We start from the raw sequence: 23,722 nt of genomic DNA on the forward strand, positions 1-23,722 counted from the left end.
GGTCTAAAAATATTGGTTGCCAGGAGTCAAAGGGGGCCCACTTCACCAGGGGCCCACTTGCCATCGGACAAGCTGGCCAGTCTGCCACTGTTCATCATAGCCGAAGGGAGGTCGAAGGAGATCGAAGGAGGTCATCTTCACTCTCAACTATTCGGTGTCCAATTTTCCCGAAGTTAGTCGTAGCTAGTCGAAGCTGGTCTTCAACATAGTCGAAGGAGATCGAAGGAGGTCTTCATCATGACATTTTTTCAAACTCTGTTAAGCTCTTCTAAACTCGCCAATTAGGTGGCCCAAGTGGGACAGCCCCTTTAGTTCATGAGTGATGTAGCAGAATTAGGCCATTCATCCCATCAAAACAGCACCTAGGGACAATTTACAATTCTTACCAAAGCCAATTCACTTACAAACCTATACGTCTTTGGAGTGTGGGTGGAAACCGGAGCACCCGGAGGAAACCCACGCGGTCACAGGGAGAACGTACAAACTCTGCACAGACAACAACCCTGGTCATGATCGAGCTCTGGTCCCTGGCACGGTAAGACAGCAACCCTGCCGCTCTCTTGTGCTGAAGAGTATAGGAAGGATGCTGGTGAAGATGCTGGTTTAACACTGAAGATAAACACAAAATACTGGAGTAATTCAGCGAATCAGGCAGCATCTCAGGAGAAAAGGAGTAGGTGACGTTTCGGGTCAGAATCCTACATCTGAATCCATAGTTATATAGTAGGTGTGGAAGTTGGGTCACATGTTGGGTCACATCGTTGTGAAAGATTGGGTGACCACAATGTGAAAGAGATTCTGCACTCGCCACATGTTCGCTGGTGGTCTCTGGTGAGTCTCCTTCATGGTCACGAGGAGTTCCCGCATTCTGGGAACTAGTCGCGGCCTCAGTATGGTTGTCGCAAATTTTTCAACATGTTGAAAATTTTTCTGCGACCAAAAATTGGAGAAAATGATAATCCTGTAGTCGTAGGTGCAGTTATATTGGGGTAGCCATGTAGTTATGGGTAGTCAAGGTAGTCGTAGGTTGTTTTAGTTAATCGCCTTTGCTGACCGGGCATTTTCATTTGCTTATTGGGGGGAAAAAACGTAGTCCGCGCTGACCAATGATCACTAGTACATTAGTTCAATCCTACACACTGGGGATAATTTACAGGGCCAATTAACCTATAAACCTGCACACCTTTGAAATGTGGGAGGAAATTGAACACCCTGAAGAAACCCACGCACGCGGTCATAGGGAGAATGTACATGGGCAATCTTCATGGATTGTTACATTGGCACGCTACTCCCTATGATCTCAGCAATTTCAGTTCAGTTTTTTTTCCAGTTGAGTTTAGTTTATTGTCACGTGTACCGAGGTACAGTTAAAAACTTTTGTTATGTGCTAACCAGTCAGCGGAAAGACAATAAAAGTAAGCATGCAGGTACAGCAGGCAACGGAGAAAGCCAAATGGCCTTCATAACAAGAGCAGTTGAGTATAGGAGCAAAGAGGTCCTTCTGCAGTTGTACAGGGCCCTAGTGAGACAACACCTGAAGTATTGTGTGCAGTTTTGGACTCCAAATTTGAGGAAGGACATTCTTGCTATTGAGGGAGTGCAGCGTAGGTTCACCAGGTTAATTCCCAGGATGGCGGGACTGTCATATGCTGAGAAAATGGAGCGGCCGGACATATACTCTGGAATTTGAAGGATGAGAGGAAATCTTATTGAAACTTAAGATTACTAAGGGTTTGGACATGCTGGTGACAGGGAACATGTTCATGATGTTAGGGGAGTCCAGAACCAGGGGCCACAGTTTAAGAATAAGGGGTAAGCCATTTAGAACAGAGATGAGGAAATACTTTTTCACACAGAGAGTTGTGAGTCTGTGGAATTCTCTGCCTCAGAGGGCGGTGGAGGCCAGTTCTCTGGATGCTGTCAAGAGAGTTGGATAGAGCTCGTAAAAATAGCGGCGTCAAGGAATAGGGGTACTGGGGTACTGATTGGGGATGATCAGCCATGATCACATTGAATGGTGGTGCTGGCTCGAAGGGCCGAATGGCCTACTCCTGCACCTATTGTCTAATGCAGGGGTCAGCAACCTACGGCTCACGGGCCAGATCCGGTCCGTAACCCAAAATCATCCGGCCCGCAGGCGTTTTTGTTTCAATTCGTTTTCACGACCTGGGCGCTACAGCCAGTCCCGGAGCTTGCAGGTGACCTGGGAACTGCAGCCTGTCCCGGGGAGGCGAGGGATCTGGGAACTGCAGAAAACTAATTGAAAAACACGTGAAAACTAATTGAAAAACACGTGAAAACTAATGGGAAAAACACCACCAAGTGTCACACTAGTTGGTATGCTATTAGTATGTATTATTACTAATTTATGTATTATTACTGATTACTAAATTAGCTAGTATGTATTATTACCGCGATTTATTAACTATGGCGATAGATGTGGCCCGCCATCCGCTCAAAGACATGGGTCCTGGCCCCTATGAAGAACAAGGTTGCCGACCCCTGGTCTATTGTCTATTGTCTAATACGCGATTACAATCGAGCCATCCACAGTGTACAGATACATGATAACGGGAATAATGTGAATACTATTTAGTGCAAGGTAAAGCCAGTAAAGTCCGATCAAAGATAGTCCGAGGGTTTCCAATGATGTAGATAGTAGCTCAGGACTGCTCTCTAGTTGTGGTCGGATGATTCAGCAGCTACAATAAACAGTGTGGAGAACCGAGCTGGTAACAAGCAGGCAGCACAAACTTGGCAAAGAATGGGTGTGGGTTAATCATCCAGCATAATCTTTGTACCCAACTCTGGAAGCCTCCCAACTCAACCCCCAGTGACTAATGTATCGATGTATTTTATTTCGAAGTCACGTGAGTGACTATGTGAAGAGCCCGCCAGTCCGCATGCGCATCTATACGTGAGACGCTATGCGGCGGGTCGGAGCAGTTCGCAACTGCTCTGGCAGGTAAGTAAAATTTACTTTCAGCGGGCCGCTGCGAAAGCTGGTCCGGAGTAGCTGATGGAGGCGGCCGCTCTTGGCGGCTTGCCACCATTGGAGCTCCGTACGGGAGCAGGCGGCCGATTTCGGAGCTCGGTTTCGTTATTGCCGGGCCGGATTTTAAGCCACCGTGCGAACTCCATTAGGAGTTGGAGCTGCCGGAGCGGCTTGGAGCTCGCTGCTAAAATTAGCAGCAGATGGTGTTTAAATATAGCCGCGGCTAGGTTTTGAATCGCTGCTAAGTTAACAGCGACCGGTGTTAGCCGCGGCCAGGGCAGCGAACGCTAGGTAACCTCAGCTGCCATAGCGCCTATACATTTTTAAACATAGAAATGCTGCTGAGGCAGCATACGCTGGTTTCAGCATATAGTGCGTGCTCTATTCGTAGGGGCATTTTGATATATTACACATAGTTCTTTAATTTAAGTCAAAATCTAAAGAACTGATTAAGGTAGTTAAAAATAGGACTGGCAGTTTTTAATAGTGGTTGCTGTTCGGTCACGTTTGTGACCATCGCAGCAGATAGGACATTTATTATCATACACCATATGGTGTAGAAAAATTTGACTTGCCATTTCGGCACAGAATGGGACTCCACTGGAGCGGGTGGCTGTATGGAGGAACTCCATTGAGGCTCCAGAAAAGAGCTCCTGGCTTGGGAAGCCTTTTATCAGCTGTGTCTATTAGACACCCGTGGAGCAATACCTGGTGCAGGGTTGCGTCATGATAATTTTCGCTCAGTTGAGGGGACTGTTGGAGATCCTTCATAAAAGACCCCCACCATGGGGATCAACAAAGCAGTCGAATCTTTGATCCAATGGGGCTATGCTTCTGCTTAAATCATATGAACTGTGACAACGCCTGGCAGGGTTGCAGTATTCCTCCCACTCTGTCTAGTACAGGGTTGCGCTCCCTGAAATACTCCGTTGTGGCTCCAGAAGGGAGTAAGGAGTCACTAGCAGGTGCAACCTGTCTGGTATGTATAATGATGATACCGACAGAGCACCGATCTGCACAGCTAGTCCGGTTCGGCTCCTAGAGGGAGCAGCTTGACAACCCCGAGTCGGGGCAAAGTCAAAGCCAAGTCTGTGGGACAAGTCCTGTAGGACGATTTGGGTCAACGGGATGCTGTCCCCACATCTATGCCAGATATGATTGGCCGTTTGTCTCAATTGGAACATCTGATGAATCAGATGGTGGCACGAGAAATGCTCCGTGTTAACGGAGGCATGTACAGGCAGTTTGAATCATACGCCTGAGGCAGCTCCTGGTAAAGGGTTGCAATATTCCTCCCACTTGGATGAAAGGAGTGGTGGAGATGGTGCCAAATATTATGCACCGTATTACGGAAGCACGCACAGGCAGTTCAAGTTATATGCCTGTAGCTAACCCTGGTTCAGGGTTGGAATATTCCTCCCACTCGAAAGACTATCGGAGATGGTGTCACTAAATATGCTCCGTGTTACGGAAGCATGCACAGGCAGTCTGAGGCATACGCATGCGGCAATGCCTGGTTCGGGGTAAACTATTTCTCCCACTCTAAGGGAGTGTCAGAGATCAGTATGGAACTGACTCCGAAAATGACTATGTGCCTGAATCCCATGCTTTAATGCATGATGTACGAGAGTCGCATAAGGAAGGGCAGTTTGCTCTTGCCTCTAAATTTGCTGTTCCCTCGGGGACGGACAAGCCACTACAAGAGGAGTTGGCCAGCGGCATCAGCTGTCTAACATCACACCAGCTGAAGAAACGACAAGCATGACAGACATGGTATGCAAATGGAACCTAGCTGAACCTCCAACAAGCAAATCGACCCGGGGTCAGAGACGCTGGCAGGTAAGGTCTCTTTATTAACCTCCGTAAAACTCCAAATGGAGCAGTCTGTCGGCCCAGGTTTGGGTTTACTGGCAGCATGGGCTATCTAGTGTTTTTTCACTGTCTCTGGGATAAATCCGGTTGATGTAGAGACATTGGCAGGGTGCCTTGCATAGTAACCTCTGCAAGTTCCAAGTAGGAGCAGTTTGGTTACCCTGGTTCAGGGCAGACCATCATGGAACTGGCTGGCCATATGGGTCATATTGACCAGGGAAGCACTGCTTCATCATCTGTGATTGAGGTTATCAGACTGCTCAGTAGAATGAAGTAGTTGAAGTCTTCCTCAACACATGGTTTAATTTCTCCTCAGTTAGTAGAGTTGCCGGTTCATTGGAATCATCATTGCCATCCTCTCTGGGATAGGTAGTTACCAGCAGGAAGCTGGTCTGGCATATAATATATATTTTTTATTTAACCTGCAGGTTCATGTTGTGAATCAACAATGTATTTATAATATTCCGTAGGCTCTCAATAACTGTATTCCTGATTGAGTGGCGGGTCAAAGAGATTGTGTTGTGCACTCTGGCGACTCAGACAAGGGGTTTTCAGTCAAAGGACTGCGAGGCAATTCCTGATTCAGGCTTGCATTATACTAATTTCCACTCTATGGAAGAACGCTGAGTATTCGTGGTGACTCTTATAGTCAAGAGTTGACAGGTAACTCGTATTCCCACATCAAAGGGAGACTGTGTTTTCAGCTCTAGTCATAAGGTTCTGATTATATGTTATCAGCAAAATGTATGAATAACTAGACAATGCATCTTCCGCGGCAAGAGTAGCCAAACATTTTCCATCCGTATGGTTAATAGAGGAACGGGGGTTCCGAGTGGAATCAGTGACATCTCATCCGAGGATGAGTGGTCTGGTCAAGGACTAGAGGGGTATATTTTCTGATACTTCTCAAGATTACAGAAACATAGTGCAGGCCGAATCAGGTTAGCATTTGGCTAATCTGATCATGTGTTTAGTTACCCAGTTTAAGATGGATGATTGGCTTTAAGCAATTTAACTGATTCAGAGAATCGATCTTGAAGTTGCATACTTTGCCATATTGAATTGAATTGAATTGAATACCTTTATTGTCATTCAGACCTTACGGTCTGAACGATATTTCGTGCCTGCAGTCATACATACAATAAAAAACAACAATAAACACAAATTAACATCCACCACAGTGTATCCTCCAAGCACCTCCTCACTGTGGTGGAGGCAAAAATCTTAGGGTTACTGTCTCTTCCCTCCTCTTCTCCCTCTGCGCTGAGGCGATTCCCCACCGGGCGATGGCACAAACAGTCCCGCGGCTCACCGAACCCCGCAAACGGGCCGGTTCAAACACGGGGTGGTCGAAGCTGCCGCCCTCCAGTCCAGCGGACACAGCTGCTGGCCCGCGGCTGAACCCAGGACTCAGGTCGCCGCTGCCAGAACGCCGTCCCAGCCACCGGAGCACCGTTCCAGGCCCTAGCCGGATCGCCCTCACGGGAGTGCCGCTCCTCCCTCGAGCTGGGCCACTCTGACGGGAGTGCCGTTCCTCCCTTGAGCTGGGCCACTCCGACGGGAGTGCCGTTCCACCCTCGGGCTGGGCCACTCCGACGGGAGTGCCATTCCACCCTCGGGCTGAGCCACTCCGACGGGAGTGCCATTCCACCTCGGGCTGGGCCACTCCGACGGGAGCGCCGTTCCACCTCGAGCTGGGCCACTCCGACGGGAGCGTCACAGCCCCTCACGAGAGAGTCTCAGCCCCTTGTCAGGCCGCCCTCACGAGAGCGAGCCCAGGGCGAGTCCTGACAGGCTCTGCCTCCGGAGCCTCGAGGTCGCCAGCTCCGCCATTAGGCCACAGCACAGACGGAGGCAGAGAAGGGGGATACGACAAAAAGTCGTATTCCCCCGAAGGGAGAGACAGCAAGCCCCGTTTCAACCCCCCACCCCCCCCCCCCCCCACATAAACACAGCTTAAAAACCAAAAACGTAACTACACAAAACGAAAAAAACAACACAAAAAAGTAAAGACAAACGGACTGCAGGCGAGCCGCAGCCGGTCCCAGCGCCGCCGCTTCCATATATCCATACACATGAGGCACAGATTATCTGGTGGTTTTGATAACAAAGCCAGTGGTGCATTATGGCATTAAGGGCATTATGGCATCAAGTTTTAGATAACTATGAAAAATTGTGCAGCTGATAAACTTGAGGGTTATCAGTAGATAGCTCTTGCGATATTAAGTATGAGGCAACATGAAATTTAATTATGCCAATTTTGCCTATTCATTCAGGCCATGGTAAGGCGGCTGAAGCAACTCCTATTTACTCGCTCACGAGTAATGGCTGGGGCAGCCTGTCTTCTCGGGCAGCTAGCTCTGCACGATTGTATGGGAAATTTGTGAACAAAATATGTGAGATATTTTAAACGAAAGTAACAGAGGTTTGTGTGGCTTTCAGTTTGAGCCTTGAGAAGCGTTTATGTGATAGCACAATTGACACTGTTAGTGCTGCTTTGTCATTCTCTATAGTACTACAAGTGCGACAATAAATGATTGGTTATTCACCTGCTGTTCACTAACGTTATGCAGGATGTTTTTTATATGACCACTCTAATAGCCTACACTCATTGTAGTGTGCGATGTATATCAGTAAATGATTAAGCAAATATTCTTCTACTATATTTCTAATGGGAGCAGTATTTTTAAGATGATTATGCTTTCAGCAACTGATCTCAGCACAGAGAACACAGTCTTTGCTCAATCTCTGACTCGGTCTGGGTCATAACTGACATTAGGGTAGCTTGTTATGGGAATGATCTCATAAGCAAAATGGGCGTGATTGAATACATTTGAATACATTTGAAGTTGACAGCATACCCACCAGAGCAGAGATTGGGGGTGTCATTAGGTATACAAGTGCACTGAGCTTGCTAGTACCTATGAGATGAAAGATAGTTCTTTATTGTTATTCAATAGTCTCAAGATATTGCTGATGGCTCATTAGCAGCCAATAGAATGGATATTTTCCCTTTCATCATACAGCAAGAGGCTTACATATTGCATGTTAATAAATTATAAAATTTGGTTGAATATGTCTGGATATTTGTAGATAGAATTCTGCACAGTGTTGCATGAGTTTTTGTCTAACTCAAAATTCTATTGGGACTATGGTCCGGTTAAGAACAATGGCCATGTATCCTGCAGTTAGCATCATGGTATTAATAACCCATGTTTTTTCTACCATTAATGGTTTATCTGTTTAAGTGTTTCACACACAGATTGGGTTACTGCATGAAACCACAGAGCTTTGAAGTCTTCACGTAGTCACTCACGTGACTTTGAAATAAAATAGAAAGATTAAACGAGAACTTACCGTGTGAAGTTTGATCTTTATTTTATGAGAAGTTGAAGTGAGGGAATACGTGCCCTCCACTCCCAACCCTACTTCTCATAAAGATCATTCGGTAGTTCTAAACTCGTTAATCTTTCTATAGCTTAGGTCAGCAACTATTCTGTGGTTTCATACAGCTGCTCTAAAGTTTGACGCGCATGCGGACTGGCGGGCTCTTCACGTATTCCCTCAAACTTCAAACGGTAAGTTCCATACACCCACCACCCTTTGTATGAAAAAGTTACCTCTCAGATTCTTATTAAATCTTTTCCCCTTCGCCTTAAACCAATGCCGTCTGGTCCCCCATTCACTTGTGTAGGAAGGAGCTGCAGATGCTGGTTTAAACCGAAGATAGTCACAAAATGCTGGAGTAATTCAGCGGGACAGGCAGCTACTCTGGAAAGAAGGAATGGGTGACGTTTCGCGTCGAGGCCCATCTTTAGACTTCAGACCTCGATTCACCTACTCTGGGCAAGAGATTCTGTGCACCTACTCGATCCCTTCCTCTCATGATTTTATACACCTCTATAAGATCACCCCTCATCCTCCTGCACTCCAAGGAATAGAGTCCCAGCCTACTCAACCTCTCCCTATAGCTCACACCCTCGAGTCCTGGCAACATCCTCGTAAATCCAAGCCCTAGTCTTTGTTCTCTGCATGTCGTCATCAATTTCAGTTCGGTTCCACTACTGATGTACGCACAAGTGGTCATTTGTATTGTCCAACTAACCTACCAACCCAAACGGCTTTGGGACGCGGGGAAACTGGAGCACTGGGAGGAAACACATGTGGTTACAGAGAGAAGGTGCAAACGCCATACAAACAGCACTCAAGGTCATGATTCAACCAGGTGCCCTGGCGCTGGGAGAGGCAGCGGTTCTACTAACTGTGCTGCAGTACAATGGGTTACTCTCTCTGCACTTTAGGCTGAAGATGTTTGCGATTAGATATACAAGGAGTTGTCACTTCACTTCAAATGGTCAAGTGTTTGGCCCCATTTAGTCTGAAGAAATGTGATCCCATCCAGTGGCGAACGTATCGGCCACGACTATATTCAACAAACTGCTTTCATTCTTCATCCACATATTCAGCATATAGCAATTGAAACATTAACTGGATTGAATGCTTAACATCATTTTCCAAATCTGCTCTTAAATCGGTTATTAGTTTCAAACAGGGATCGGCAACCGACGACCCACGGGCCGGATCCGGCCCGCAACCCGCAATCATCTGGCCCGCAGGCGTTTATTTTTCAATTTGTTTTCGCGACCTGGGAACCGCCAGACCCGGGATTGGCAGGTGACCTGGGTGCTACAGCCAGTCCCGGGGCATGCTGGCGAACTGGGAACTGCCACACCCGGGATTGGCAGGTGACCTGGGTGCTACAGCCAGTCCCGGGGCATGCTGGCGAACTGGGAACCGCCAGACCCGGGATTGGCAGGTGACCTGGGTGCTACAGCCAGTCCCGGGGCATGCTGGCGAACTGGGAACCGCCAGACCCGGGATTGGCAGGTGACCTGGGTGCTACAGCCAGTCCCGGGGCATGCTGGCGAACTGGGAACTGCAGGAAATTAATTGAAAAACACGTGAGGACTAATGCGAAAAACAACACTAAGTTGGTATGTATTATTAGTACGTATTATTACTCATTTATGTATTATTAGTATATTATTACTGATTACTAATTTAGTTAGTATGTATTATTATTACCTCGATTTATTAACCATGGCGATAGATGTGGCCCGCCATCCGCTCATAGACATGGGTCCTGGCCCCTATGCAGAACAAGGTTGCCCACCCCTGGTTAAAGGATAAGGACAGTCCCTGACATATTTCAGTGTCGGAGCAGAAGCAGAAGATTTTGGAGATAGAGGCACAATGACGGAGGAACTCAGTGGGTCAGGCAGTGTCTCTGGAGAAAAGCATTAGGTGACGTTTCGAGACGAGACACTTCTCCAGATTCAGTCGGTCAGAAGTTGATACTACTTAATGTCAACCAGCCTGCTGGAAAGACAATACACTATTACAATCGAGCCAATCACAGTGTACAGTTACATGATAAAGGGAATAACGTGAATACATTTTAATGCAAGATAAAGATATGTTCATAGATTATAAAAGCAGTATTAGGCCATTCGGCCCATCAAGCCTACTTCGCCATTCAATCATGGCAGATCTATCTATCCTAACCTCATTCTCCTGCCTTTCCACCAATTATCCCTGACACATAGTTAAGTCCACTGGGCGTCCAGCAAAGTCCGATCAAAGATAGAGTGAAGGTCTCCAATGAGATAGACAGTAGTTCAGGACCGCTCTCTGGTGTTTGATAGGATGGTTCAGTTGCCTGATAACAGCTGGGAAGAAACAGTCCCTGAATCTGGAGGTGTGCGTTTTCACACTTCTGTACCTCTTGCCCGATGGGAGAGGGGAGAAGAGGGAGTGAGCGGGGTGCGACTCGTCCTTGATGTTCCGCCAGGTGTGAGCCGAGCGGTGGCCGGGTCTGTGGCACTGAGCTTGGCTCTGAGGCACAGTGGGGAAGGGCCATAGTGGTAGGAGACTTGTTAGTAAGTGGGGCAGACTGGAGATTCCGTGGCCGCAGTCGAGACTCCAGGAGGTGCTTTGCCTCCCTGGTGCCAGGGTCCAGGATGGATGTCTCAGAACGGCAGCGTGACATTCTCAAGGGGAAAGGGTGAGCAGCATGTTGGCACAAATGACAAAGGTAGGAAAAGGGATAAGGATCTCAAGATTCAAGAGAGTTTATTGTCATGTGTCCCAGATAGGACAATGAAATTCTTGCTTTGCTTCAGCACAACAGACATAGTAGGCATGAATACAGAACAGATCAGTGTGTCCATATACCATTATATAAATATATACACACATGAATAAATAAACTGATAAAGTGCAAATAAACAGATAATGGGTTATTAATGTTCAGAGTTTTGTCCGAGCCGAGTATAATAGCCTGATTGATGGCTGTGGGGAAGTAGCTATTCCTGAACATGGGGAGCTCTACAAAAGGTTAAAAAGCAGGACCTCCAAGGTAAACGATCTCTGGATTACTGCCCTTGCCACTTGCTAGTGATGGGGTGGATTGGACTAATGAATGCATGGCTGAGGAGTTAGTGCAGGGAAGATATAGACACAAAATGTACGGGGATCGTTGGTCGGTGCAGAATCGGCGTGCCGAAGAGCCTGCTTCGGCACTGTATCTCTAAACTAAACTAAAACAAAATGCTGGAATAACTGTACTCGCTGGAGTTTAGAAGAATGAGGAGTGACCTGATTGAAACCTACCAAATATACTGAAAGGCTTGGATAGAGTGGATATGGAAAGGATGTTTCCACTAGTGGAAGAGTCACAGCCTCAGGATAAAAGGACGTACGTTTAGAAAGGAGATGAGGAGGAATTTTTTTAGTCAGAGGGTGGTGAATCTGTGGAATGCATTGCCACAGACAACTGTGGAGGCCAAGTCAATGGATATTTTAATGGTGGAGATTGATAGATTACTCATTTGTAAGGGTGTCAGGGGTTATGGAGTGAAGTCAGGAGAATGGGGTTGAGGGGGAAAGATCGATCAGCCATGATTGAATCGGGGAGTAGACTCGACGAAGCAAATGGCCTATTTCTGCTCCTGGAACGTGAATTTATGAAGAAGGGCCTCGACCCGAAACATCACCTATTCCTTTTCTCCAGAGATGCTGCCTGACCCGCTGAGTTACTCCAGCATTTTGTGTCTATCTTCTGGAGCGGGACAAAGATCTTCCAGCTTTCTCCCCCGACTCCAAGGGTTCTGACCGGAAATGTCACCTATCCATGTCCTCCAGTGATGATGCCGGACCTGCTGATTATTCCAGCACTTTCAATGGTACAATGGGGATCACGACAGGAGCCTCCTCGTGGCGATCCCCGGAAACAGCGACATGATGCACTCTGTGACGCGTCGGGCGACCAATTCTGTCAACATGTTGGACGACGACAGAAGCCAACAGCAAGCAATATGTCGTCTGACACACGAGTGAACGAACGGTACAATTGGACTATACTTTGTGTCTTTTCTTTGTAAACCAGCATTTGCAGTTCCTTATGGCTACAGAATGGGATTAGAGTACGAATAGTAAAAACGAGTGCATGTTGAGAATTGAACCATGGACTTTCCTGGTCTAAGGTACTTAAGGGCCTGTCCCACTTGGTCGACCTAATCCACGAGTTTAGAAGACCCTAGACGAGTTGAAAATGTCACGGTCGTGTTGACTCGCCGAAGTAAAAGACCTCCTACGACTATGTCTACGACCTCCTATGACTATGTCTACAACCTCCTACACCCCCCGCGACACCAGTCTTCCACACCTAAGACCAATTATGACTAGCTATGAGTGGGAAATGATCACATGATAAAATGATGTCATGTTTGCATTTTTTTTTCTCGGGCCAGTTACCGACCTACGACTATCTACGACAACCATCACGACCTACTATGATCTACCTACGACCTACCTACGAGTAAAAAGTATCAATTTTTTCCATGCAGACCTTTTTTTTACTCGTGGACATTTTTTATCAGGCTGGATAAAACGCCGCTACCAACTTGAGGCCACGAGTACGCGGAGACCACTCGCGAGCACGAGGAAGAGTTGCGAAGACCTCCTACGACCTCGTGGCGATCATGCTGCGAGTATGAGTCAAGGGCAAACTCGGCAGAGGTGGCCAATTAGGTCGTGAAAGTGGGACGGGGGCTTTACTGGAGAGATTAAAGCTATGGAGGAAGTTCTATTGCTGTTATTTCATCAACTGCTAAACTGAAAACGCCCAAGTCAATGGAAAGAATTTCCTAAATAATGTAATTATTTTAGTCTGAGTTTACCTTCAATTAACGAACATCACAAGTACAAAATCGCTGGACATGACATTTAAAAAGCCAAATGCTACAATCTGGTTTATTTAGGTGACTTGAATTAATGTCAGTTGTATGTTTCAAAATTATACACAACTGGAAATATTTTGCTAATTTAAATTACCGTATATGCCGGCAATGAAGACGCTATTTTTTACCCTAAAATAAGGCCCGAAAATTTACCTGCATCTTGGAGGCCAAAGGTTAGCTTGTTAGCTAAGAAAGATAAACTTGGGCCAAATCTATCTTTCATTTTAACACATGGTGGGGAGGGGGGCACAATGAGGCCTAACACAGGGGTTGGCAACCTACGGCCCAGATCCGGCCCGTAACCCAAACTCATCCAGCCCGCAGCCGTATTTTTTTTCAATTCGTTTTCGCGACCTTGGATCTGCAGCCATTCGCGGGGCACGCAGCTGCAAACGGCCGCCGGGACCGGACAGCGGAACCGGCCGCCAACTCAGCGCCTTCTGCTGGCCGGCCACAGTGTCCTTCGGCACAGGAGCAACCGGTGGAGGTGGTGGCTGGCGGGTAGCTACTGGGCGGAGGGCAGCGTCCCGGGCTCTCTCTCTCTCCCCGTCATGTCATCTCCCTGAGCCAGGAAGTCCCCGTCCCTCCTACCTGAACCGCACAGCGCATTGTGGGACAGGTGAAGAAGGAGGCTCCCCGGTTCAGATTGCCTCCTTGAAGGAGTTTCACATCTACCTTTCTACTGACCAAACCAAACCCTTAATCCTGGCCTGCCAACCCTTTTTTCAAAATTTAGCAACTGAAAATGGGGATGCGTCTTCAACGCAGGTGCGTCTTCATTGCCAGGAAATACGGTAAGTTACGCTAAGCAAATTCATGGTGAGAGCTTGTTATTAATTTTGTAAAGCACTGGAGGCAATTCAAAACCTGCTAATGTTTTTTTTAATAACTCAAATTGCTAGGCAGAGTCTAGAAATTCAAACATGTATAAAATTACCTCATCTACTGGTTGTGAAGATACATCTTAAATTATAACCAGTGCAAGCAGATGACCAAGATATCGCTCAGTCCAAGAAAAAATATATATATAATTCCAACAAGAGATGAAATTATAATAACAACTTCTGGTTTCCATTTGTGATGTTAAATTTTTATTGAAACAAACTCTAAATATTACCAGCAACTTGTTTTGGAACAGTCACATCTAAGCTAGAAAACACACCAATGCCACTGCTTCCTTGGAATGCCCCCCCACCCCCACCACCCCACCCCCCCAAACAACTCTCACTGACTTCTACAGATACGCTGTAGAAAGCGTTTTACCGGGATGCTTCGCAACTTGGTTTGCGAATGGCTCCATCTTAAGACAGCAAGAAATTCCAGAGGATTGTGGACGCAGCCCAGACCATCACGCAAACCAACCTCCCTTTCATTGACTCCATCTACACCACACCCTGCCTCGGCAAGGCCTCCAGCATAATCCCAGACAATCCGTCTTCTCCCATCAGGCAAGAGGTGCAGAAGTGTGAAAACGCTCACCTCCAAATTCAGGGAGAGTTTCTTTCCAGCTGTTGTCAGGCAACTGAATCATCCTACCACCAACTGGAGAGCGGTCCTGACCTACCATCGACTGTATTCAGGCTAGATGCAGGAAGATTGTTCCCGCTGTTGGGGAAGTCCAGAACAAGGGGTCACAGTTTAAGGATAAGGGGGAAATCTTTTAGGACCGAGATGAGAAAAACATTTTTCACACAGAGAGTGGTGAATCTCTGAAATTCTCTGCCACAGAAGGTAGTTGAGGCCAGTTCATTGGCTATATTTAAGAGGGAGTTAGATGTGGCCCTTGTGGCTAAAGGGATCAGGGGGTATGGAGAGAAGGCAGGTACAGGATACTGAGTTGGATGATCAGCCATGATCATATTGAATGGCGGTGCAGGCTCGAAGGGCCGAATGGCCTACTCCTGCGCCTATTTTCTATGTTTCTATATTTCTATGTATTGACCACCCTTTAACCATCTTTGATCAGACTTTACTGGACTTTACCTTACACTAAACGCTATTCAGTTATTCACTTTATCATGTTTCTGTACACCGTGGATATCTCGATTGTAACCATGTATGGTCTTTCTGCTGACTGGTTAGCACGCAACAAAAGAGCTTTTCACTGTAACTCCGTACACATGACTAATAAACTAAACTAAATTAAACTGGGCCAACGAGCTAAACCTGTTTGTTTTAATAGATTTGATGGTGGGGCCTCTGCCCATCCTCCCCCCTGCTCCCTGACAGACGCTCCTCTTCAATCCCCCTAGTCCACTTCCTCTGCCCTTTCTTTGTCGCGCCTGTTGCGCACAGTGGGAGTGTCCCGGGGAGCTGCGTGCGCGGCGGGAGTGACGAACGACGGCCAGAACGCACCCTCGTAGGCCCGACTCGCCCCACAGACCTCTCAGGGGACTGCGGTGAAGCAGGGCGGCGAGGCCTGTCTGGGCCGAAGGACCCTCGGCGGCGGCAGCGGGAGCCTTGGCGGTAGCGGGGGCCTCAGCGACAGCAGCGGGAGCCTCAGTGGGAACAGGAGCCTCGGTGGGAACGGGAACCTCGGTGGGAACAGGAGTCTCGGTGGGAACGGGATCCTTGCCGTTGATGAGCGTGAGGGGAAAATAATGGGGAGTCGGCGTGGGGGGACCGCCGTGAGGGACGGTGGGGACCCGGCCTGGGGGGGGGGGGGGGACCGCTGTGAGGGGATGGTGTGGGGAAGGGGGACACTCTAGTTTAGAATCCTCTGCTCAGGGGATAAGTCTGTGCTTGTTCATTTGTTCCGGTGAAGGCGCTATACACACGGCAGCCAGACAACAGCCGCTTGTCCTTTTATTTTTGTTTTCATTTTTAATTTCAAGTCTTTGTGTACCTTGTGTGTTGTGACTGTCTGTCGGCAGAACAATTTCCCCCCGGGGATGAATAAAGTTTTATCGTTCCGTATCGTCAAGGCCGCGGGTCCCCATGGTGTCAGCCCTAAGGTACTCAAGGCGTGTGTGCGCCAGCCAGTTGTGCGGGGTACCCCAGCATATCTTCAACCTGAGACTGGAGAGGGTTCCTGTGATGTGGAAGACATCCTGCCTGGTTCCTGTACCAAAGAGGATGCACCCCAGCTCCTCCAATGACTACAGACTTCACACACCATGAAGTCCCTGGAGAGGCTGGTGCTCACTCCCCTGCGACCCCTGGTTAAACCCGACTTGGACCCCCTGCAGTTCGTACACCAAACAGAGATGGGGGGTTGAGGACGCCATCGTCCACCTGCTCCATCGTTCCAATGCGCACCTCGATAAGCCAGGGAGCATTGTGAGGATCATGTTTTCTTTACTTCTCCAGTGCTTTTAACTCCATCCGGCCTGCACTGCTAGGGAGCAAACTGACGAAGATGCGGGTGGATGCTCCATTGGTGCCCTGGATCACCAACTACCTGACTGGACGACCACAATATGTCAGGCTACAGAACTGTGTCTCGGACATGGTGATGAGCAACACAGGGGCCCTACTGGGGATGGTTCTCTCCGCCTTCCTGTTCACCCTCTACACTTTGGACGACCTCGGTATAACCCGGACTCCTGCCACCTGCAGAAGTTTACAGATGACTCTGCAACTGTGGGCAGCATCAGTGAGGGGAGGGAAGCTGAATACAGAGGTGTCGTCAACAACTTTGATGAGTGGCGTGGGCTGCATCACCTGCAGCTCAACACCGACAAGACTAAGGAGTTCATGGTGGACTTTAGGAGGAGAGGAACACCCCTGTCCCCTGTCTCCATCAATGGTGTGGATGTGCAGTTTACCAGGGAGTACAAATACCTCGGAGTGTACCTGGACAGTAAACTGGACTGGTCCAGGAACGCTGAAGCCCTGTACAAGAAGGGACAGAGCCGGCTGTAGTTTTTGAGAAGGTTCCGCTCCTTCAACATCTGCAGTGAGATGCTGCAGATGTTCTACCAATTGGTGGTAGCCAGTGCATCTTCTTCACTGCCGTGTGCTGGGGCAGCAGGGCGAAGGCTGCGGACACCAATAGGATCAACAAACTGGCTCCATCCTGTGGGTGGAGCTGGATTCATGGGAGGTGGTCTTGAAGGGGAGGATGCTCCTCAAACTGCGGAGCATCCTGGACAATACAGCTCACCCCCTCCATGACACACTGGTCAACCTGAGGAGCACCTTCAGCAACAGACTGGTTCCACCAAGATGCAGCACAGAACGCCACAGGAGATCCTTCTCCTTTTCACACAAAGGGTGGTGGGTGTATGGAACGAGCTGCCTGAGGAGGTAGTTGAGGTTGGTAATATCCCAACGTTTAAGAAACAGTTAGACAGGTACATGGACAGGAAAGGTGTGGAAGGATATGGACCAAGCGTGGGCAGGTGGGACTCTGTTGGCCCGGTGTGGGTAAGTTGGGCCGAAGGACCTGTTTCCACACTGTATCACTCTATCTCAGAGTTAAAGCTATCTCACCTGTCTGCATGTGAGCCACACCCCTCTATATCTATTTACTTATCTGATAGCCCCTTAAATGCCACTGTCGTATCTGCCTCCGTCACCACCTCTGGCAGCCTCCGTCACCACCGAGGGTACAGTGAAAAGCTTTCGTTGCGTGCTGTCCAGTCAGTGGAAAGACAATACACGATTACAAGCGAGCCGCCCACAGTGTGCAGATACATGATACGGGAATAGCGTTTAGTGCAAGGTAAAGCCAGCAAAGTCCGATCAAGGATAGTCCGAGGGCCACCGATGAGGTAGATAGTAGTTCAGTACCCACTATTCCCTGCGTAAAAAAACTTCTCCCTGCACCTCCCCTTTAAACACTACCCCTCTCACCTCAAAGCTTTTCCCTCTGGTCTTTGACCTAGCCACCCCCAGGAATGAAAGTCTGACTCTCTATCCAGTGTAAGCACACAAATCCAGAGATATCCTTTTCCTTCTCAGTACGCACTGTTGCGTTTCTCAAGTGATCACCGTGGTAGGAATGGTCAAAGAAAGAACTGCAGATGCTGGAAAAATCCAAGGCAGACAAAAACGCTGGAGAAACTCAGCGGGTGAGGCAGCATCTATGGAGCGAAGGAATATTCCTTCGCTCCATAGATGCTGCCTCACCCGCTGAGTTTCTCCAGCGTTTTTGTTTTACCGTTGTAGTAAAGTCACATAAGGGATTAGCGTGGGTAATTACCTACAAGCGAACGCTTCCAATTGTGGCGAAAGTAAGTTTTTAAATGGTCTAATAGAGTATAATTACCGAGCAATCTTTCCAGCCTGAAGAAACTGGCTTACAACTGAATCATTTCATTGCCAAGACAATTAATGTTGAGGATATTTTTTATACTTGATTTATCGCGCTTGTTGCATTTATAATTTCCTATGCAAAATGTTGTTCACAATGCTGTTCAGATTGTGTGACGTACGGCATTTGGCCCCTTGATTTTTTTTTTTGATATACATGAAGCATAATGACTTAAAAATGTTTATGTAATTCTACTTAAAAACAGACGGTATAATATACATTCCTCAGAAATGCAGAAACATTTATTCTATTTCTAGATAAATAAATTGGGTGCATTAAGCTCCGTTTTTCATCCCGCAAGACTGCAATTAATGTTGTCATACTGAAGGCTGTGTGGTTATTACTTCAATGCTGTGATGATTATGGTGTCCTATTTAATGCAAGGTTAAATTTTAATGCACATTAAATTCTAATGTGTGACTTTGTAGGTTAATTGGCTTCTGTAAATTACCTTGTGGGATGTGAAACTGGGATAACATAGAAACTGGTGTACGGATGATCGTTGGACGGCACGGACCAGGTGGGCCGAAGGGCCTGTTTCCACATGGTATCTCTAAAACTAATCAGTATTCACCCATGAATAAGAAGGGCGTGGAGTGTAGGAGTCTACGGAGAGGCGTGTCGATTTTCTGGAGCATTTCAGTATATTTTTTTAAAGATACAGCACGGAAACGGGCCCTTTGGCCCATCGAGGTCATGCTGACCATCGACCACAGTTGACATGAGCTCTGTTAGCCCACTTTCGCATCCACTCCCGAGAAACTTCCACAAAGCAATTTACAGAAGCCGACAATAGTGGAGAGTGGGTAAAAAAAAACAAAAGTGCTTTAGTTCTCTCTGATGGCTGTGACAATATTAATCTTTGTGATATAGGGGACAGTCCGAAAATGGCGGCGCTGGGAACGGCTGCGGCTCGCCTGCAGTCCGTTTGTCTTTACTTTTTTGTGTTGTTTTTTTCGTTTTGTGTAGTTACGTTTTTGGTTTTTAAGCTGTGTTTATGTGGGGGGGGGGGGGGGGGGGGGTGAAACGGGGCTTGCTGTCTCTCCCTTCGGGGGAATACGACTTTTTGTCGTATCCCCCTTCTCTGCCTCCTTCTGCGCTGTGGCCTAATGGCGGAGCTGGCGACCTCGAGGCTCCGGAGGCAGAGCCTGTCAGGACTTGCACTGGGCTCGCTCCCGTGAGGGCGGCCTGACGAGGGGCTGAGACTCTCTCGTGAGGGGCTGTGACGCTCCCGTCGGAGTGGCCCAGCCCGAGGCGGAACGGCACTCCCGTCGGAGTGGCCCAGCCCGAGGAACGGCACTCCCGTCGGAGTGGCCCAGCCCGAGGGAGGAACGGCACTCCCGTCGGAGTGGCCCAGCCCGAGGAACGGCACTCCCGTCGGAGTGGCCCAGCTCAAGGGAGGAACGGCACTCCCGTCGGAGTGGCCCAGCCCGAGGAACGGCACTCCCGTCGGAGTGGCCCAGCCCGAGGGAGGAACGGCACTCACGTGAGGGCGATCCGGCTCGGGGCTGGAACGGTGCTCCGGTGGCTGGGACGGCGTTCTGGCGGCGGCGACCTGAGTCCTGGGTTGAGCCGCGGGCCAGCGGCTGCGTCCGCTGGACTGGAGGGCGGCAGCTTCGACCACCCCGGGCCGCGGTGTTTGAACCGGCCCGTTCGCGGGGTTCGGTGAGCCGCGGGACTGTTTGTGCCATCGCCCGGTGGGGAATCGCCTCAGCGCAGAGGGAGAAGAGGAGGGAAGAGACAGTAACCCTAAGATTTTTGCCTCCACCACAGTGAGGAGGTGCTTGGAGGACTCACTGTGGTGGATGTTAATTTGTGTTTATTGTTGTTTATTGTATGTATGACTGCAGGCACGAAATTTTGTTCAGACCGTAAGGTCTGAATGACAATAAAGGTATTCAATTCAATTCAATTCAATGTTGATGGGACAGTGTCTTTTACAGCTAGATGGTGTTAATGTCTGCCACCTACTGTTAGTCCATTGACATTACAGTGACCTTTACAACAGAGAGTTGGATAGATTTAGCCCTTACGGAATCAAGGGATATGGGGAAAAACGCAGGAAAGGGGTACACATTTTGGATTGTCAGCCATGATCATATTGAATGGTGGTGCTGGCTCAAAGGGCTGAATGGCCTACTCCTGCACCTATTTTCTAGGTTTCTACGATTGAATGTATCAGGATTTCCCTGTTTTATCTAGTAATTATCCTTTGGCAAGCACCTCTGCTGGAGTCTCAGAAGAACTGAGAACGGGTTCAGTCTCAGTTCATGTGGAGTAAAAATAAGGAGGAAACCCTTTTGATCCAAGTTATTTTAATAGTTGCTTTAAGTCCCACCAGTCCGTGTGTCCGTCTGAACCTTTCCTACCCACGTACCCGTCCAAGTTATTTTTAAATGCTGTTATATGCCTCAACTATCTTTGCTGGCAGCTCGTTCCATCTGCCAACCACCCTCAGAATGAAGTAAGATTTATCGTGCGTATATAGAACATAGAACAGGATAGCACAGGAACGGGCCCTTCAGTCCACAAACATTTGGCATGATATTTGTGCCAAGTTAATCTGATCTTATCTGCCCGTACATGAGCCATATCCTTTCTATTATTTGCACTTCCACGTGCCTATCTAAAAGCCTCTTAAACACCACGATCCAATCTGTTTCCACCACCACCTTTAGTTTTTTTGTTTTTTAGTTTCGGGGACACAGCGCGGAAACCAGCCCTTCGGCCCACCGCACCGACCAGCGATCCCCGCACATTAACTCTATCCTGCACGCACCAGGGACAATATGCATTTCTATCAAGCCGTACAATAGACAATAAACAATAGACAATAGGTGCAGGAGTAGGCCATTTGGCCCTTCGAGCCAGCACCGCCATTCAATGTGAGCATGGCTGATCATCCCCAATCAGTACCCCGTTCCTGCCTTCTCCCCGTATCCCCTGACTCCGCAATTTTTAAGAGCCCTATCTAGCTCTCTCTTGAAAGCATCCAGACAACCAGCCTCCACCGCCCTCTGAGGCAGAGAATTCCACAGACTCACAACTATCTGTGAGAAAAAGTGTTTCCTTGTCTCTGTTCTAAATGGCTGACTCCTTATTCTTAAACTGTGGCCCCTGGTTCTGGACTCCCCCCAACATCGGGAACATGTTTCCTGCGTCTAGCGTGTCCAAGCCCTTAACAATCTTATATGTTTCAACGAGATGCCCTCTCATCCTTCTAAACTCCAGAGTGTACAAGCCCAGCCACTCCGTTCTCTCAGCATATGACAGTCCCGCCATCCCGGGAATTAACCTTGTAAACCTACTCTGCACCCCCTCAATAGCAAGAATGTCCTTCCTCAAATTAGGGGACCAAAACTGCACACAATACTCCAGGTGTGGTCTCACTAGGACTCTGTACAACTGCAGAAGGATCTCTTTGCTCCTACATTCGACTCCTCTTGTTATAAAGGCCAACATGCCATTCGCTTTCTTCACTGCCTGCTGTACCTGCATGCTTACTTTCATAGACTGATGTACAAGGACCCCCAGATCCCGTTGTACTTCCCCTTGACCTGTACATCTTTGGAGTGTGGGAGGAAAGCGAAGATCACGGGGTGAACGTACAAACTTCATACAGATGGCACCCGTAGTCGGGATCGAACCTAGGTCTCTGGCGCTGCGAGGCCGCAACTCTACCGCTGCGCCACTGTGCCGCCCTCTGGCAGCGTGCTCCCTGCCCCCACCACTCCGTGTAAAACACTTACCCCACATATCTTCATTAAACAAGTTTTAAAAATCAGTCACAAGAGAGTGGACTGAAATAAAATCTAGGAAAAAATACTGTCACAGTTCAATAATTTAGTTTGACAAATTAGCAGCAAAAATTATAATTCAAATTGACAGCATGGCTATTGTGATCATCTGAACCAAGAGCCAAAGTTTAGTCATTTCAAATGGATTCCTCTGGCTTCACGATTTCCTCTGCTAAATCTCATACCTTTAGTCTTTTCATTTCTGGCCTTTCCGAGTTGACTGTGCCTGAACCCCTCTGTCAGTGGATCACCAGCTTCCTGACAGACAGGAAGCAGCATGTGAGGCTGGGAAAGCACATCACGGACCCGCAAACACTCAGCATAGGAGCACCGCAAGGCTGCGTACTCTCTCCTCTCCTCTACTCTCTCTACACCAACGACTGCACCTCCACAGTCTCCTCTGTCAAGCTTCTCAAGTTCGCGGACGACACAACCCCGATTGGACTGATCCAGGATGGGGAAGAATCTGCCTACAGACAGGAAGTGTCACAGCTGGCGTCCTGGTGCCATCGCAACAACCTGGAGCTCAATGCTCTTAAGACAGTGTAATTGATTGTAGACTTTAGGAGAGCTCCTCCTCCCCTCACCCCACTCACCATCAACAACACCACAGTCACATCTGTGGAGTTTATAAGTTCCTGGGAACCATCATCTCCAAGGACCTTAAGTGGGAGGCTACCATCGACTCCACAGTCAAAAAGGGCCCAACAGAGGATGTACTTCCTGCGGCAGCTGAGGAAGCACAATCTGCCACAGGCAATGATGGTCCAATTCTACACGGCCATCGTAGAGTCTGTTCTCACCTTCTCCATCATGGTCTGGTTTGGCTCAGCCACCAAGCACGACACCTGGAGGCTGCAGCGAATCGTCCGATCAGCAGAGAAGGTTATTGGCTGCAACCTTCCCTCCATTGATGAACTGTACACTGCAAGGGCCAGGAAGCGAGCGGGCAAGATCATCTCTGACCCCTCTGACCCTGGCCACAAACTCTTTGAATCACTTCCCTCTGGAAGGCGACTCCGGACGGTCAAAGCTGCCACAGCCAGACATAAAAACTGTTTTTATCCACGAGTAGTTGCTCTACTCAACAGCCAAAAATCTGTAGCCTCCTTTTGATCTGGTATTTTGTTGGTTCACATGTTTAATCAATGGTGTTTTATCATTAATGTTTTAGTGTTTTCTGAGTCATTCGTAACTGTCACTGTATGTCATGTTGGTACTTGTGGGCGGAGCACCAAGGCAAATTCCTTGTATATGAATACTTGGCCAATAAACTGACTTACTTACTTGCTTGTTCACCATCTGCCTATCAAAATAAACTCTCACATGCTTAGATTAGTTTAGAGACACAGAGTGGAAACAGGCCCTTCGGCCCACGAGTCTGCGCTAACCCCAGCGATCGCCCCGTATACTAACACTATCCTACACGCTAGGGACAATTTACTGAAGCCAATTGACCTGCAAACCTGTACGTCTTTGGAATGTAGGAGGACACCGGAGC

The 23,722-nt window shown here is 48.2% G+C and overlaps 1 protein-coding gene across 2 annotated transcripts in view; it reads right to left on the reverse strand.

Annotated features, from left to right (window-relative positions):
- The window catches only part of atg5 (autophagy related 5), a 177,813-nt gene that overhangs the window by 12,194 nt on the left and 141,897 nt on the right, over positions 1-23,722 (reverse strand). The window lies entirely within an intron of this gene.

The sequence above is a fragment of the Amblyraja radiata genome, chromosome 5 (assembly GCF_010909765.2).
Source record: "Amblyraja radiata isolate CabotCenter1 chromosome 5, sAmbRad1.1.pri, whole genome shotgun sequence".
Lineage (NCBI taxonomy): Eukaryota > Metazoa > Chordata > Chondrichthyes > Rajiformes > Rajidae > Amblyraja > Amblyraja radiata.